General features: G+C 38.4%; 1 long non-coding RNA gene across 1 annotated transcript; it reads left to right on the top strand.

Annotated features, from left to right (window-relative positions):
* The first annotated feature begins 4,431 nt into the window (after positions 1 to 4,431).
* Positions 4,432 to 9,262, top strand: LOC145823494 (uncharacterized). The gene is made up of 3 exons (XR_014365776.1): positions 4,432 to 4,958; positions 5,712 to 6,023; positions 9,044 to 9,262. It is a non-coding gene; the product is annotated as an uncharacterized LOC145823494 (long non-coding RNA).
* Positions 9,263 to 16,066: the final 6,804 nt, after the last annotated feature.

Here is a 16,066-nt window from a genome sequence, read left to right as displayed (position 1 = left end):
CTTGTCATATTATTTGAGAGATATGTGGGGGAATAAATTATGTAAATAAATTTTTCTATAACATATTATACATTGGTATAAAGTGAGTACTTAGAGATTGTGTGAAAGATTACATATGACTAAAATAAGCTATTCAGATTCCTTGTGGTGCTAAAACTTAAAAAAAAAAATCCAAGGTTAAGTTGCAAACAATTTAAAATTAATGATGTGCTTAATTAGTGTGAATGGGTGTTGGGTTAAGGTTTCAAAAGTTAACAGTGAAAGTACTTTTTGTAAGATTATAGGTGAAATATGAAAATTTAAAATTTTAATTCTGGAAAGTTCATCTAGGCAGAATATGAATGAACTTAGAAATTTTGTGGGTGCAAATAGCTGGTGATCAACACGTAAGCAAGGAAATCCAGCTCAACCTTGTGGCTCGTGTGATATAAAACCTCTCTTTCTTTCTTTAATTATTAGTACATAGAACATCTTTATCTCAACTTGTGAATTGCGTTTATTAGATACTACCGTCGGATCCCCCACTAAAATGTTGCATGAAATCAATACATAGAACACCTCCAGCTCCACTATATGAACTTCGATTTCCCACCTAGTCCGAATCCTCAACTTGGATTTTTTGTTTTTAAATTTTAATAGCCTATTGGTGCTATTAGGAAAGTAAAATAATTGAAATAAGATAATGATCTTAAAATCGGTTAACTTAAAAAAAATATATTAAAAGTATGATTTTTTTTTTTCTAAACTCGTTTTTTCACAAAAAATATCAAGATCGATCATAGTTGATTTTCAAAAAGATATTTAAAATTGATATATATATATATATATGTACACACATATACACTGCGTCATTATGCTAAACATTGGTTACTGAATGCTGGGGTTGTGGGTGTTCTGTGGTGATGTTTTGTTTTTACCCACTGTAGTTATTTGTGTTCTTTTCTGTTTCTGTTTGTGGTGTTGGTTTCTCACCAACCCTTGCATTGAGCTAACAGATGATATGGTGTTACTCTTTGTGGCAACCTTGTTGGAATGAAGGGTAGCACAATGATGCTCTTTGCTCTTTATCTTTTTTTTATTGATCTAATCCATACTTTTATATGTTGTTACTTCAATAAGGCTTATATGCTGATAAAAAAAAAAAATACATATACACTAATATATCACCCATGCAATGTATGAGATTAAATAATGATCAATAAATTTTTTTAAAAATTAATTCAAAACAATTTTAAAAAATAATAATAATAATATTAAGGGTTCGTTTGGGAAATGGATTGATTTTTTGACTTTTTAGCTTTTTGATTATTTTAGCTTGGGACTAAAAAGTTTCGTTTGAAAATGACTTTTTGGTTTTTTTAACTTTTTGTGAGAAAAAAATGTAATGATACTACAAGAAAATGGGGCTTAAAAGACGGAACTATTTGCGACGGTACACTTGCCGTCGCAAAAAGTGACGGTAAAAAATACCATCTCAAAAAATCAGAGTATTTGCGACGGTAAAAAATACCGTCTCAAAAAACAGAGTATTTGCGACGGTAGAAAAATACCGTCGCAAAAAATGAGAGTATTTGCGACGGTCTCATTTTTTGCGACGGTATTTTTCTACCGTCGCAAATACTCTGTTTTTTGAGACGGTATTTTTTACCGTCGCAAATACTCTGATTTTTTGAGACAGCATTTTCTACTGTCGCAAAAAGTGACTTTTGTGGGTTTTTTTTTTTAAGTGAATATTTTTAAATTTTTAAATATTTTTTTTAGATGCACTTTACTTAAATGTATCTAAAAAAAAAATTTATGAAAAAATATTTTTAAAAATTAATAAATACATACAAATATAAAAAAAAAATGTATTGAATTATTGTATTTCTTTTGTATTTTTGGTATTTAGTGAATTTTTAAAAGATTTTTTTACTTTTTAGGTGTATTTATGTTAGGTGTGTCTAAAAATTAAAAAAATTAAATATTAAAAAAATTCAGTAAAAAAAATATAACACGGAAAACAAGAAAGTATAATTTTCTCAAAAGAGTTTTTGGAAAACTCTAACCTAGCATAGTGATTGTGGTTTTGAGACAGCTTCATATATATACAGTCACAAAATAGTTTGAATAAATTCAACGGTATTTTTCTGTCACAAAAAAAATAAAAAAAACGATGTCGTCTTACTCTTTTAATATAACATCTCTTTTCATTCATTTTTTCATCTTCCTGTCTCTCTGTATTTATCTCTCTCTGTTCTCTTTATCTCTTTCACTCATCACTCTTCTTTCTCTGTCTGTCTGTGTATCTCTCGCATATCTTTCTTCTCTCTATATCTTATGTCTTCTATCTTTATCTCTCTCGCTCATCTTTCTTCTCTCTATCTCTCTCATTTATTTTTTTTTCTCTCTTTCTCTTATTTATATCTCTCTCTATCTCTCTCGTCCATCTCTCTTTTTCTGTGTCTCTCTCTCGCTCATCTCTTTTCGCTCTATTTCTCTCTTTTTGTCTATATTTCGCTCATCTCTTGTTTCTCTCTCTTTTTCTATCTCTCATTCTCTCTCTCTCTGTCTCTCTGTCTCTTTTTCTGTTTATCTCTCTCTGTCTCTCTCTCACTCATCACTCATCTCTCTCTCTGTATGCTTGTCTATTTGTGTATTTCTTCCTCATTATATTCGTCTTGCTCACTCTCTCCCTCTCATATTCTCTATTTATTGAGCTTCTCCTCGATTTATCTATCTTTTCTCTCATCTCTTTTCTCTCTCTGTCTCTTTCGTTCATCTCTCTTCTCTCTATCTCTCTCTGTCTCTTTTTCTGTCTCTCACTCTCTATCTTTTTCTCTCTTTGTCTCTCTCTCTCTAACTCATCACTCTTCTCTATTTGTCTGTCTGTCTGTCTCTGTCTCTCTCTTTCTCTCTTTCTCTCGTTGTCTCTCGCTCATATCTCTTCTCTCTATCTCTCTCATCTGTCTTCTCTCTCTGCCTCTCTCACTCATCTCTCTTCTCTTTATCTCTCTCGCTCATCTCTCTCTGTCTCTTTCTCATTTATCTATTTTCGCTCTTTCTCTCTTTGTCTACATCTTTTCATCCATTTTTTCATCTTCCTTTCTCTCTTCTCTTTCTCTCTCTCACTCATCACTCATCACTCTTCTCTCTCTGTTTGTTTGTCTATCTGTCTCTCTTCTCTCTATGTCTCTCTCTTTTTCTGTGTCTCTCTCTCGCTCATCTCTTTTTGCTTTATTTCTCTCTCTTTTTGTCTATCTTTCACTCATCTCTTGTTTCTCTCTCTTTTTCTATCTCTCATTCTATCTCTCTCTCCCTCTCTCTCTGTCTCTTTTTCTATCTATCTCTCTCTCTTTGTCTCTCTCTCACTCTCACTCTCTCTCACTCATCACTCATCTCTCTCTCTGTATGCTTGTTTATTTATCTATTTCTCCCTCATTATGTTCGCTTTGCTCACTCTCTCCTTCTCATATTCTCTATTTATCTATCTCTTCTCTCATCTCTTTTCTCTCTTTCGTTCATCTCTCTTCTCTCTATCTCTCTCGTTCATCTCTCTTCTCTCTCTATCTCTTTTTCTGTCTCTTACTCTCTATTTTTTTCTCTCTTTTTCTCTGTTTGCGTTGCTCACTCTCTCACTCCCGTCTTCTCTATTTACTGAGCTCCCTTTCGATTTATCGATCCACTATAAGAAAATGCACTTTTAGCGACCACTTTGTCTCACTCTCGCTCATCACTTTGTCTCTGTCTGTTTCTCTCTCTCTCTTTATCTCTCTTCTCTATCTGTCTCTCACTTATCTCTCTCTCACCACCCATCTTCTCTACCATATTCACCACTACTGCAAATGCCATTCCACTACTACCACTGTTGTCACTCCACCTCTATAACTATCATTACTACCATCATCGCTACCACTCCACTACCACCACTACTACTACCATTACCTCTCATCTACCACCGCTATTCTATCTCCTCTACCACTACCACAACTTCACCACTTATCTCATTCACCATCACTACCACCACCACTATCACCTCTTATCCACCACTTTCACCACTACTGCCATTTCTATCCTCTGCCATCAAAAATTAGTTCTTGAATTTTAGTATAAAAAAAAAAAAAAATGAGTCACAAAAAAATTATTTTCATTGACCACAAAAAATTAACTTTATTTTAATGGAAAATATTATCCCTACTTCTACCAAATAAAAAAATAATAATAATTTTTTATTCATTAAAATAAATATGAAACAAATAAATTTTCAACCTTACTAAATGTAAAAAAAAAAAAAAATTCATCAACTATAAAAAAAAATTATTTTAATAAAAAATAATTTTTTAACAAATCTTCCGTTGCAAAAAAAAAAAAAAGAATCATTTTATTATTTAAATATTCATTTGTAATAAAAATAAAAAAAATTCCAAAAAAATTTCCACCCCCCCCTTTTCCATTCCCACTCGGGTTCCCCTACCCCAAACCCAAAATCCCCAATGTCAAAAATCCCTAATCCCTTCCCCCTTTTTCCATTCCCGCTCGTTTTTCCCCCCTCAACCAAAAATCCCCAAATCTCAAATCCCTAATTTTTGAACCAAAAATCCCCATCTCTGTCTCTCTCGCGACTGTGAGCACGGCAGACAATGGCATCGAGTGGCGGGGTTCGAATCACCCACTTCCCTCTCATGATCAAGCACACAGTCAATCGCCCCACTCCTCTGTGCTTGCAATTGTGGCCCTGGAGAAGGCGATTCAGTGCAGGGAGGGCAAGAACATGCAGAACGGCGTCGTATTGGAGAACATATCGCATGGACAGCTCCAGGCGCTGTCGGCCATGCTGGCGGATAGTCCGGCGTCGGCCGACAATCAAGGGTCTTCTTCCACGGCCGCGTATGTGATTACGCCGCCTCCGGTTATGGAGGGTCGAGGGGTTGTGAAGCGTTTTGGGGCTAATCGAGTTCATGTTGTTCCAATGCACGCAGGTGCTTGCTTTATCTCTCTCTCTCTCTCTCTATATATATATATATATATATTTTTCCTATGCCCTAATCTGTTCTATTTAGGTTGATATTTGAACTATTATGTCTCATACTGTTCTCTGTTTATGTACACATGCTTATATGTATTCGTAAAAATTTGCTGAAATTATTATTTTTATATGTTTGTCTCTTTCATTGTGCCATATTATTACTTTGTGAGTTTCAGGTTTTGGGTTGTTGATTTGGAGTTTTCCCTTGGCACATTGCTCTCACTCTCCATGTGTATATTACAGTATGTTTAGATCAAGTGATAAGAAATGGAGAGAAAGAGAAATCTTTGATCATTTTTGGTTTATAAATTAGGTGAGAAATGGAGAGAAAGAGAACTCTTTTATTTTATAGGTTTCATTTGTCATCAAAAGTAGTGAGATTTGGTAGGAAACAAAATCATTGGTTGTGTATTTTCATAATATTGAAATTGCCCTGTTAAAATATGAAAGAAAAAGAAATCCCACCCATATTACCATATCACATACTTTGCTTTCACATAGAGTTCATTTCTTTTATTTTCTCACCTGGATGAGAGACCACAATCATTTCTTGCCTATTATCTTCTATATTTTGCTATGATGTTTTGTTTTAGTCTGTCTTTGTTGATCTTGTGCTAACAATATTCACATCGCTCTATTTCTCATCATGTCATATTAATTTGCTTTTAGTTTTTCTCATTTGGTTTTGAGCTTCTTTGGAGAGCAGATTGGTTTTCGCCCAGTACTGTGCATAGATTAGAGAGACAAGTGGTGCCACATTTTTTCTCCGGGGAGTCAGCTGAACATAGGCCAAAAAAATACGTGGAATGTCGTAACTGGATTGTTGCCAAGTACATGGAGAATCCAGAGATGAGACTGTCAGTTGATGATTTCTGAGAATTGGTAGCTGGCATTGATATTGATGATTTAACACGAATTGTTCAGTTTCTTGATCATTGGGGAATCATTAATTACTGTGCTTTTGCTCCCAATCGTGAGCATCAGAGTGATGGTTCATATTTGAAGGAAGATTCAAATGGTGAGGTTCATGTGCCATCAACTGCTTTGAAGTCCATTGATAGCTTAATTCGGTTTGACAAGCCCAAATGTAGGCACAAGACAACAGATGTTTATCCGTCATTGTCATGTCATGATGGTGAGGAGTCTGATTTAGATAGTAGGATCCGAGATCGATTATTTGAGAATCGATGCAATTGTTGTTCTTGTCCCCTGCCCATTGTCTGTTATCACTCACAGAAGGAGGTGAGTAGCATACCTTTTTTTTAGAAGTTACTCCAAAGGTGGTTCTTAGCTTATTGGTTAAGTGGGGGCCCATCCTAGTTTTGTCCCCCAAGATAAACCCCAATGGCTTAATACTTCATTCTAAAGAGACTAAAGTTCGAGTCTACTATAATTACCTATCAAAATAAAAATAAAAATAAAAATCGACATCCTAGTTTACATGTGCAAGAAGCGTGTAGGCTCAAATAATGAAGAAAATAATAACTAATAAATTTGTGAAATCTTGTGTCAATGGATGCAATATTTCTTGTTTGCTACACATTATTGAATGTGCTTAAATTTCTCTCTTTTGTGAGTGGTAAACCAGTTTTCAGAAATGTATGAGCATTGGTGCCAAGAATTATTATGAGCATTCGTAGCAAGAATTATATTCTTTGTAATTTTTAAAAAGTTTCTACTTCAAGTCTTTGTGTGTATGTGGCCGTGTGAGCTCATCTAGTAATCTCGTGGAACATTCACATGATTTACAAGAACTCAGTCCCAGAGGTTTCTCTATTCTCACTCTCCTTAAGAAACATAAATTCGAGGTGTTGACGTCCCAAAATTACCCAACGGGGTCGGATTGACACGAAACTTGGCACACACGACCGCCTAGGCACAAGAGACTTGTGGGAGAAGACGGGACTCCAATCGGGTTCCCGGATCAGGAGTTAGAGACGGATTTTACTCTAGGCAAACTAGTTCTTTAAGAAACTTGAATTCGAAGTGTTAACGTCCCAAAATCACCAAAAGGGGTCAGTTTAGCACGGAACTTGGCACACACGACCGCCTAGGCACGAGAGACTTATGGGAGAAGAGGGAACTCCAATCAAGTTCCCGGTTTGGGAGTTAGAGCCGTATTTCGGTTTAGGCAAACTAGTTCCTTAAGAAACTTAAATTCGAGGTGTTGACGTCCCAAAATCACCAAACGGGATCGAATTGGCACGAAACTTGGCACACACGACTGCCTAGGCACGAGAGACTTTTGGGAGAAGACGGGACTCCAATTGGGTTCCCGGATTAGGAGTTAGAGACGAATTTCACTCTAGGCAAATTAGTTCTTTAAGAAATTTGAATTCGAGGTGTTAACGCCTCAAAATCACCAAAAGGGGTCGGTTTAGCACGAAACTTGGCACACACGACCGCTTAGGCACGAGAGACTTGTGGGAGAAGACGGGACTCCAATCGGCTTCTCGGATTAGGAGTTAGAGACGAATTTCACTTTAGGCAAACTAGTTCTTTTCTTTAAGAAATTTGAATTCGAGGTGTTAATGCCTCAAAATCACCAAAAGGGGTCGGTTTAGCACGAAACTTGGCACACACGACCGCCTAGGCACAAGAGACTTGTGGGAGAAGACAAAACTCCAATCGGGTTCCCGGTTTGGGAGTTAGAGCCGTATTTCGGTTTAGGCAAACTAGTTTCTTAAGAAACTTAAATTCGAGGTGTTGACGTCCCAAAATCACCCAACGGGGTCGGATTGACACGAAACTTGGTACACACGACCGCCTAGGCACAAGAGACTTGTGGGAGAAGACGGGACTCCAATCGGGTTCCCGGATCAGGAGTTAGAGACGGATTTCACTCTAGGCAAACTAGTTCTTTAAGAAACTTGAAATCGAAGTGTTAACGTCCCAAAATCACCAAAAGGGGTCGGTTTAGCACGGAATTTGGCACACACAACCGCCTAGGCACGAGAGACTTGTGGGAGAAGACAGAACTCCAATCAGGTTCCCCGTTTGGGAGTTAGAGCCGTATTTCGGTTTAGGCAAACTAGTTCCTTAAGAAACTTAAATTCGAGGTGTTGATGCCTCAAAATCACCAAACGAGGTCGGATTGGCACGAAACTTGGCACACACGACCGCCTAGGCACGAGAGACTTGTGGGAGAAGACGGGACTCCAATCGGGTTTCCGGATTAGGAGTTAGAGACGAATTTCACTCTAGGCAAACTAGTTCTTTAAGAAACTTGAATTCGAGGTGTTAACGCCTCAAAATCACCAAAAGGGGTCGGTTTAGCACGAAACTTGGCACACACGACCGCCTAGGCACGAGAGACTTGTGGGAGAAGACGGGACTCGAATCGGGTTCCCGGTTTGGGAGTTAGAGCCATATTTCGGTTTAGGCAAACTAGTTCCTTAAGAAACTTGAATTCGAAGTGTTGACGGCCCAAAATCACCAAACGGGGTCGGATTGATACGAAACTTGGCACACACGACCGACTAGGCACGAGAGACTTGTGGGAGAAAACGGGACTCGAATCGGGTTCCCGGTTTGGGAGTTAGAGCCATATTTCGGTTTAGGCAAACTAGTTCCTTAAGAAACTTGAATTCGAGGTGTTGACGGCTCAAAATCACCAAACGGGGTCGGATTGATACGAAACTTGGCACACATGACCGCCTAGGCACGAGGGACTTGTGGGAGAAGACGGGACTCGAATCGGGTTCCCGGTTTGGGAGTTAGAGCCATATTTCGGTTTAGGCAAACTAGTTCCTTAAGAAACTTAAATTCGAGGTGTTGACGCCCCAAAATCACCAAACGGGGTCAGATTGGCACGAAACTTGGCACACATGACCGCCTAGGCACGAGAGACATGTGGGAGAAGACGAGACTTGAATCGGGTTTCCGGTCTGAGAGTTAGGGTCGGATTTCTATCTAGCCAAAATTATTTACTTAACTATCTTTGTAATTATATAGTAATTAATTTTTTATGTTTTTTTGTAATTAAAATATTAACACATAATTATATTGTCATTAATTATTTTTATTTTTTATTTTCAGATATTTCCTGAGTAGCAGTTTGCTTCTTGTGGAATGCAGCCGTGTGAAGATTGCGACGAACTTTTGTTTTTTTAACCCACGGAAGAATTATGAAGAAAACTTTTATTTTTGATTTACGTTATTTAGATTTGTGAACAACATTATGTATGTATTATGCAAAATTATGTGGTTGGATAATTTTGATGATGTGTTGTTGTGAATGGAAGAGTACTTTAATTATGGATGAAATTTTATTTACATACAGGAATTTTTATATTATTATATAATTATCAATTTTTTTTAGCGATTTTTATTTAATACAGGTAATTTGCATATTTTTAATAATTTTATTGCAGCAGTTTTGTTAGAACCAGGTTTTTGCGATGGTAGCGTAGCCGTCGCCAATGATGTTGGCAATATTAACAAAAGGCCTTCAGCGACGATTTTAGAGACGGCACATTTTTCTGCCGCAAATAACAGTATTAACGACGGTATTAAACCCGTCGCAAATAACTATTTTAGCGACGGTATTTTTACCGTCTCAAATAAACCCTTTTGCGACGGTATTTTTCCGTCGCAAATAACCATATTAGCGACGGTATTTTAGTGCCGTCTCAAAAACTTTAGATTTTTACACATTAATTGCGACAGTATTTTGCCGTCGCTAAAAGGCATTTTTGCCGTCGCCAATATTTTGCGACGGCGTCTTACCGTCGCTAAAGACCTTTAGCTACCCCTTTTTTTGCGACCCCCCTATTTCCGTCGCTAAAAGTTATTTACCGTCGCAAAAAAGCTTTTGAGACGGCTTTTTGGGTATTGGCGACGGTATTTTACCGTCGCAAAAAAGCGAATTTTTTGTAGTGGGATGTATAGCGATCCCGGTTTTCCCTCCGTTGAGTATTGTATTCCAGACTTGGTTCCGTAGATGTGGGTTGTTGTATTTAGCTTGTTTCCGTCCTTCAATACTTTGTATTTGAGTTATAGGATGTTTTGGGCAGGTTCGTTTCAGGTTGGTTGTGATTGGAAGCATATGGTTGCTGTCTAGTTTTTAGCCTCTTTGCTCGAGCCAGGACTTTGTCGCTCGAGCGAGCCTTGTGTTGTTGCTTCTTCACTCGAGCGAGGGTATGTACGCTCGAGCGAGCTTTTCGTGTCTTCAGGTTTTGTTCAGACGTAGCCTTGGCTCGAGCGAGCTGTATGTTTTGGGCTTCTTCGCTCGAGCGAGCGTTTCTTCACTCAAGCGTGTTTCTGGGTTGCAGACCTGAAGCTTCGTGTTGTTCGCTTGAGCGAGGCTTTGTGCGCTCGAGCGAGGTTTCTTTGTGTTTGGTCACTCAAGCGACCACTCCGTCGCTCGAGCGAGGAACATATATATCAGTTCGCAGCAGCAGCTTCTTCTTCACTTTTTGATTTCCCTTTTGTCTAAAAACCCTAGATTCGACTCTCTCTCTCACTCTCTACACTCACCTTCTCTCTAGGGATTGATCTAGTTCTTGGGTGTTCCTACCCTAATCTCTTTGTAAGAAAGATAGAGGGTTGCGTGAGCTTCGTTTTGATCCGAAAAACTTTGGGATTGGAGCACTTCCGAGTTTGGCTCTTCTTTCCCTTGGGTTCTCCATTTGAGGTATGGATTCTCCTTGTTCTTTTTCAATACTCCATCTATGGATAGACATGTGGTAGTTTTGTATTCCATGAAATTCATATCATGTTGAATTTCTTTGAAAACCATGTGAGGGAACCTAGGTTTAGTTGTTTGAGAATGATTATTTTATCATTGATAGTTCTTTGGAGTGTAAATTAGCATGCCATTGTGGAAAGAAGAAAAAGCCCTAAATATATTTTGATTTGGTAAATTAAAATGGAGGGTAGTTGATCAATGTTTGTAAGTCTCTATTGTTAATATGAGTTGGGTGAAGGTGTTAATGCCTAAGGGATTAACTATGGCTTTAGTGTTGTTTTGAAATGAATGTATTGAATCGAGTCAGGTTATGGCTTTATAATGAATGGAATTGGTTTTGTGAAATGAAAAAGGGGTTTTGGAATTGGAAAATCCTGGAAGTTGATCTTGGAAATGGGAAATGAAATGTTAACTCTATGTGAGTTTCAGAAAATAAATATGAGAATTGAATTATTGTATCATGAGTGTTGAATACACACATTTGGGGGTTTTACCCTTACCTATCGTACTAATGTCGTTGTTGGGTTTAAGATCTCATGAGAGTTGAGTCTTTATAATAGGTGTATTAAAATCATGCATCTAGAGGTTTTGTCCTTGGTCATCGGTGGAGGATGACTTGGTTGTGTTGAATTGTCGTGTATGCATTACACCTGTGTTGATTGAACATTGTATGTAATGAAGTGCTATGATACATTATATATGTATAATTGTTAGGGGGGAGATATGTGATGTACTCCAGTGTGTGAGAGGAGATAGGGGATGCACTCCACGCACCTATGTGTTCATATACTATAACACATTGCTTATGTATCTTGAATAGTTTATGTGTATGTATTACACTTGTTGGTTATGTTCTATTGTATTGTGATTATTGGTGTTGTACACCGCGCTTATAATCAGAGGTACCGTTACCTTCCAGTTAGCGCCTGGAGAATTGACTGCGCTGAGAATCCAAGGTACCACACCCTTCCAACTAGCGCTTGGTAAAATGGCATACCATTGTGAGAGTTGTATCCTTGGCTTACTGTGCATATAGCCGGTAGAGCAGAGTTTTATTGTTTTTGTCTCAGTGTATCTGAGTATATCATAGATTGCGATGGTTACAACTTTAGAGGGCCGTGTTGCCTCATTTGTTTATTATATACATGTTGATGATTTGTTATCTCCTTTTTATTAAAGGCATGCATGTATAGATATGAATGTATTGGGAACAAACCAAAATGCCATTATGAGATTTTGGGAAAGTGTGAAGAAAAATTGGGTATTTAAAAGTATGTTTTGAGAAAGGAAAAATCTGTTGTAAGTATGGAAAATGGGAGAAAGGTAGTGGGCTTAGTGAAATTGTTTTCTAAGATGTTGTTATTGTTATAAAAGTTTGGGAACCAGGGATAATGAAAAGAAAAGAAAGATGAATCGCTTATAGCGTTGAATGGAATGACTGTTTTTGAGAAAAGTTCATACTTACGTATATTTTTGTATAAACTGCCACATTAGTATTCTAGTATGGGATTGAATATTCATGATCATAGCTATCTGTAAGTTGTTATTGTTGAGGATCATGTTGAGATCCCTACTGGACTATATGTTCATCCCACGTTGTTGAATCTTTTTCAGGTGATAGTCAGGATGTGCTACGAGATTTGGATCTTCTTATTTGTTGGCCACGGGGCCTCTTTTGTGTTGGCGGAGTGCCATTGTTGTAAAAGGGTTACACCCTTCTTTTGATTCTTTAATGATTGTAAGCCTACAGGCAGTTTATTTAGAATGCTCATGTTGTATGTAATTTGCATTCGAATGAGAGAATTACTATTTAATTCTACTAGTTGAATATTTGAGTTTATTTCTGCATGTTGTCTTTGAACTTGAAGTGAATTAATGGATTTGGTAATTATTTCGAGTAATAAAAAGTGGGGCGTGACAACTTGGTATCAAAGCGAGCCGGGTTTGAATACTTTGGGCTCGTGGGAGGTGGTTTTTACCACAGTGGGTTTACTGCGTATGGTGAGGACGTTGCATATAGATAACATGAATGTTAGGAATTATGTGTTGCATTTATGTAAGCATGGGATCAAGCTTGCCTGGATAGTATTTCATAGCCCACTTGCTTTGAGGTCCTCTTGGAAACACGCCTGATCAACGTGGTTTCTGATAGGAACTCCTTGAGAGTTCCGGGATGGGTGGCTATCTTTGTGGACTTGATTCGATTATGTGTTTACATGTTTAGATGTTTATATGCAATAGAGATGTATGTTTTGAGACTAAGTGCGTCTTGTGACTTAATAGTAGCAAGTGTGTGCCTCGGAAAAGGCTATTGTGTTGTGCACTAAGCCTGGTTTTGTTCTTTGGATTTTATAGGATGTCTACACGAGGGAGTAGAGGTCGGGTGAGTAGTAGGAGTGTCGGGAGAGGCACAGCAGTTCCTTTAACAACCGCCATTGCAGCATCGGCTGTCAGCGAGAACGTTACACGCGAGATTGTGAGAGCAGTGCAGGACCCCCTAGCTCGCACTGAGGGTGGCAGCGGGTGTGCCCTCAAGCTTACTAAGGATTGTTTTTCGCTCCAGCCCGCCAGAGCTTGTGGGGGAGGCCAAACTGTTGGAGGCAGAGAGTTGGTTAGAGCAGATTACCAAGACTCTTGATATGCTCAGAGTCGAAGATGAGGAGTTGAGGGTTTCTTTGGCGACTTTTCAATTGAAGGGAGACGCGAGTTATTGGTGAAAGTATGTTAAGAATACTATAGGTGGCACGTGGGTTGCTTTTACCGAGGCCTTTTGGGCCAAGTATTTCCCTCCTTCTGTTCGGGAAAGGTTGAGGGAACAGTTTGTTCAGTTACGTCAGGATGATACTCCTGTGGCACAGTTTGAGATGCAGTTTACCAATTTGTCAAGGTTTGCTCCAGAGTTGGTGGCAACAGAGGAGCGTCGTTGTTATGAGTTTGAAAGTCGATTGTGTTTCGATATTCAGGAGAAAGTAGCTGGATCCTTTTGGAAGGATTATCATAGCCTAGTCGAGGCAGCGGCCCACGTGGAGGTCATGGTTGTAAGTGCTGATCGAGTTAGGGATGAGGCCATCTCGGTAACTCCTACTGTTCATAAGCACTCTAGGCTCAGTAAGGGATGGCGGCGAAAACATGCTCCATCCCAGGCTAAATCCATTTCTTCGCCAGGGGTTTCGGACTCTTCTGTTGAAAGGTCCAGGGAGGTTCAGATTTCAGACCAGTCTCAGAGTAGGGGGTCTGTTGGTTGTTTTGTTTGTGGTCAGCTGGGCCATGTTAGGCGTTTATGCCCTCTACGGGTGAACTCTTCGAGTGTTTCAAAACCTAGTCAGACTCAGTTGTACCCGTCCAGTTAGGGACGTTATCAATATCAGAAACGTGCAGGCCAGGCTTCGAGAGCCTCGCGAGGGGCGACTTATTTGCTAACCCTATGGTACTACCCTGGAGGGGGACTTTTGTATTGCTGACCGGTGATGTAATATGTGAATCATTTTGTTGTTGAAAGGTGTATTGTTGGATGCTGAGGCATCATGATTATGTAGTGCTTTTGTATGCATGTTGTTGTTTGTTTAATCCTCATATATTGGGGCATGCATGGAATCTCGAACCTTATTTTATTTATATTGAGAAGCTGTCAATGGGATCGATGATCCTAGTATTGTTGTATGCTTGGTACTGAATTATGAGATACTTATGTGATGGCCTGTGAGCCTTGTTCAGTTTAAAAGTTATTTGTTGAGAACGAGGAAATCCGTAGGTAAATGTGATTGGTTTGATGGTTTGTGAGTAGGAGGAGAATTTCATGAGTGGATGTTGGCAGCATTCTTTGAAAGGAAGAATAGATTGTGTTCTCGGGTAATAAGAGTATCATTGATCAAAATTGTCTTTTGTGTTCGGGTTTGTGTGATTGGGGTTGACCATGTCCGTCTTGAGTTGAGGAGATGGGCAGGCTTGCTATGTAGCCATGGAGGGTGCTGATTCCCTTAGAAACAGTGACAGTGTGATTCAATCTTGAGAAGTCCGCTGAGATTTCATTTGGGGTTTGTGTAGGGAACTCTATGTTTGGGGTAAATGGTGTTGAGTGGCACACCAGTGTGTGGTTTACTGAGTGTGGTGGTTTATTGAGTTGATTAGTCAGCTTGTTAGCATCGGGTTTTAGGTTGGCATTGGTCACCTTGAGGATAGTCTTGATTGTTGTAGATATTGTATGTTGATTAGGGAAAACTGAAACTAATCGAACGTGTTCTCTCATTGAATTTGACGGTTAAAATAATACAGCAAATCTGTGTATTGATTGATCATTGTATATGATAAGTGTTTAAATACATCTTTTATATGTACCTTTGTTTGGGAGGAGATGGGGGATGGACTCCATTGATACAGCAATTATGTGTATCAACTGTAGCATTGAAATGTTTATTTGTGAGCTGTAGTCTCATTTAATTGTTCGGCCAGGTTCTGAGCCATGTTTATGATCTTAAATTGGTCAAATAAAGGATGGTGGAATGAAATTGTAAAACCATGAATTTCTTATGCCTTATGTGTTGATAGCAAAGTGTTTATTTCTATTAACTATCATTATAGAAATGTTATGTTATGTGTTGGTTGCGGCATTGTCGTGTGAGTGATGGATGTTGCTAGTGTTATTTTAAAAAGGAATGGAAAACGAATTCTTCCTAGTGTTTTGGCCTTCTAAGGGCGTAGTTAAAAGGAAAATGTTGGGAATTTGATTTAATGTTAATGTTATGAGGAAATTCCAAATGAATAGTTTTTGGCAAATAAACTGAGGATGACTATGTGTTTTAGATAACACCGTGTTTGTGAAAAATGTTTACAAAACTTTTGAGTTTCGCATGGAAAATGCAAGACTTATTTCGGAATGTCAACATTGAAAATTTGACTATCTTTGAGAAATGTCTCGCGAACAAGAAAATGATTTTCTTTATATTTATACAAAAGATTTGCTTTGGTCGTTTTGTAGGGAATTATGATTGTTGATTAGTGACTTAGCTTGAAGTGCTAGTCGGATGTTAGTGATTGGTTTCGGGAAGGGTTTGGTTTTGGTTGGAGCTTTTGTGCCTGAGTGTTGTCTTTTGGAACGTGTTTCCTTGGTAAGCCCTTCTTTGGTGAGAGTTAACCGGAGGTTTTTTGTGAGCATAGTTTTTTTTCCTAAGTGCTCGAGTATTGGGTGCTTTGTGATCAGTTGGTCTTGTGTTTTGGCGTTTCCTTATTTTTGGGGATGAAATTCTTTAAGAATGGGAGGTTATAGCGATCCCGATTTTCCCTCCATTGAGTATTGTATTCCGGACTTGGTTCCGTAGATGTGGGTCGTTGTAGTTAGCTTGTTTTCGTCCTTCAATACTTTGTATTTGAGTTAT

The sequence above is a fragment of the Camellia sinensis genome, chromosome 4, assembly GCF_055761805.1.
Source record: "Camellia sinensis isolate YWXY chromosome 4, ASM5576180v1, whole genome shotgun sequence".
Lineage (NCBI taxonomy): Eukaryota > Viridiplantae > Streptophyta > Magnoliopsida > Ericales > Theaceae > Camellia > Camellia sinensis.
This window is presented reverse-complemented; position numbering and strand designations above follow the sequence as displayed.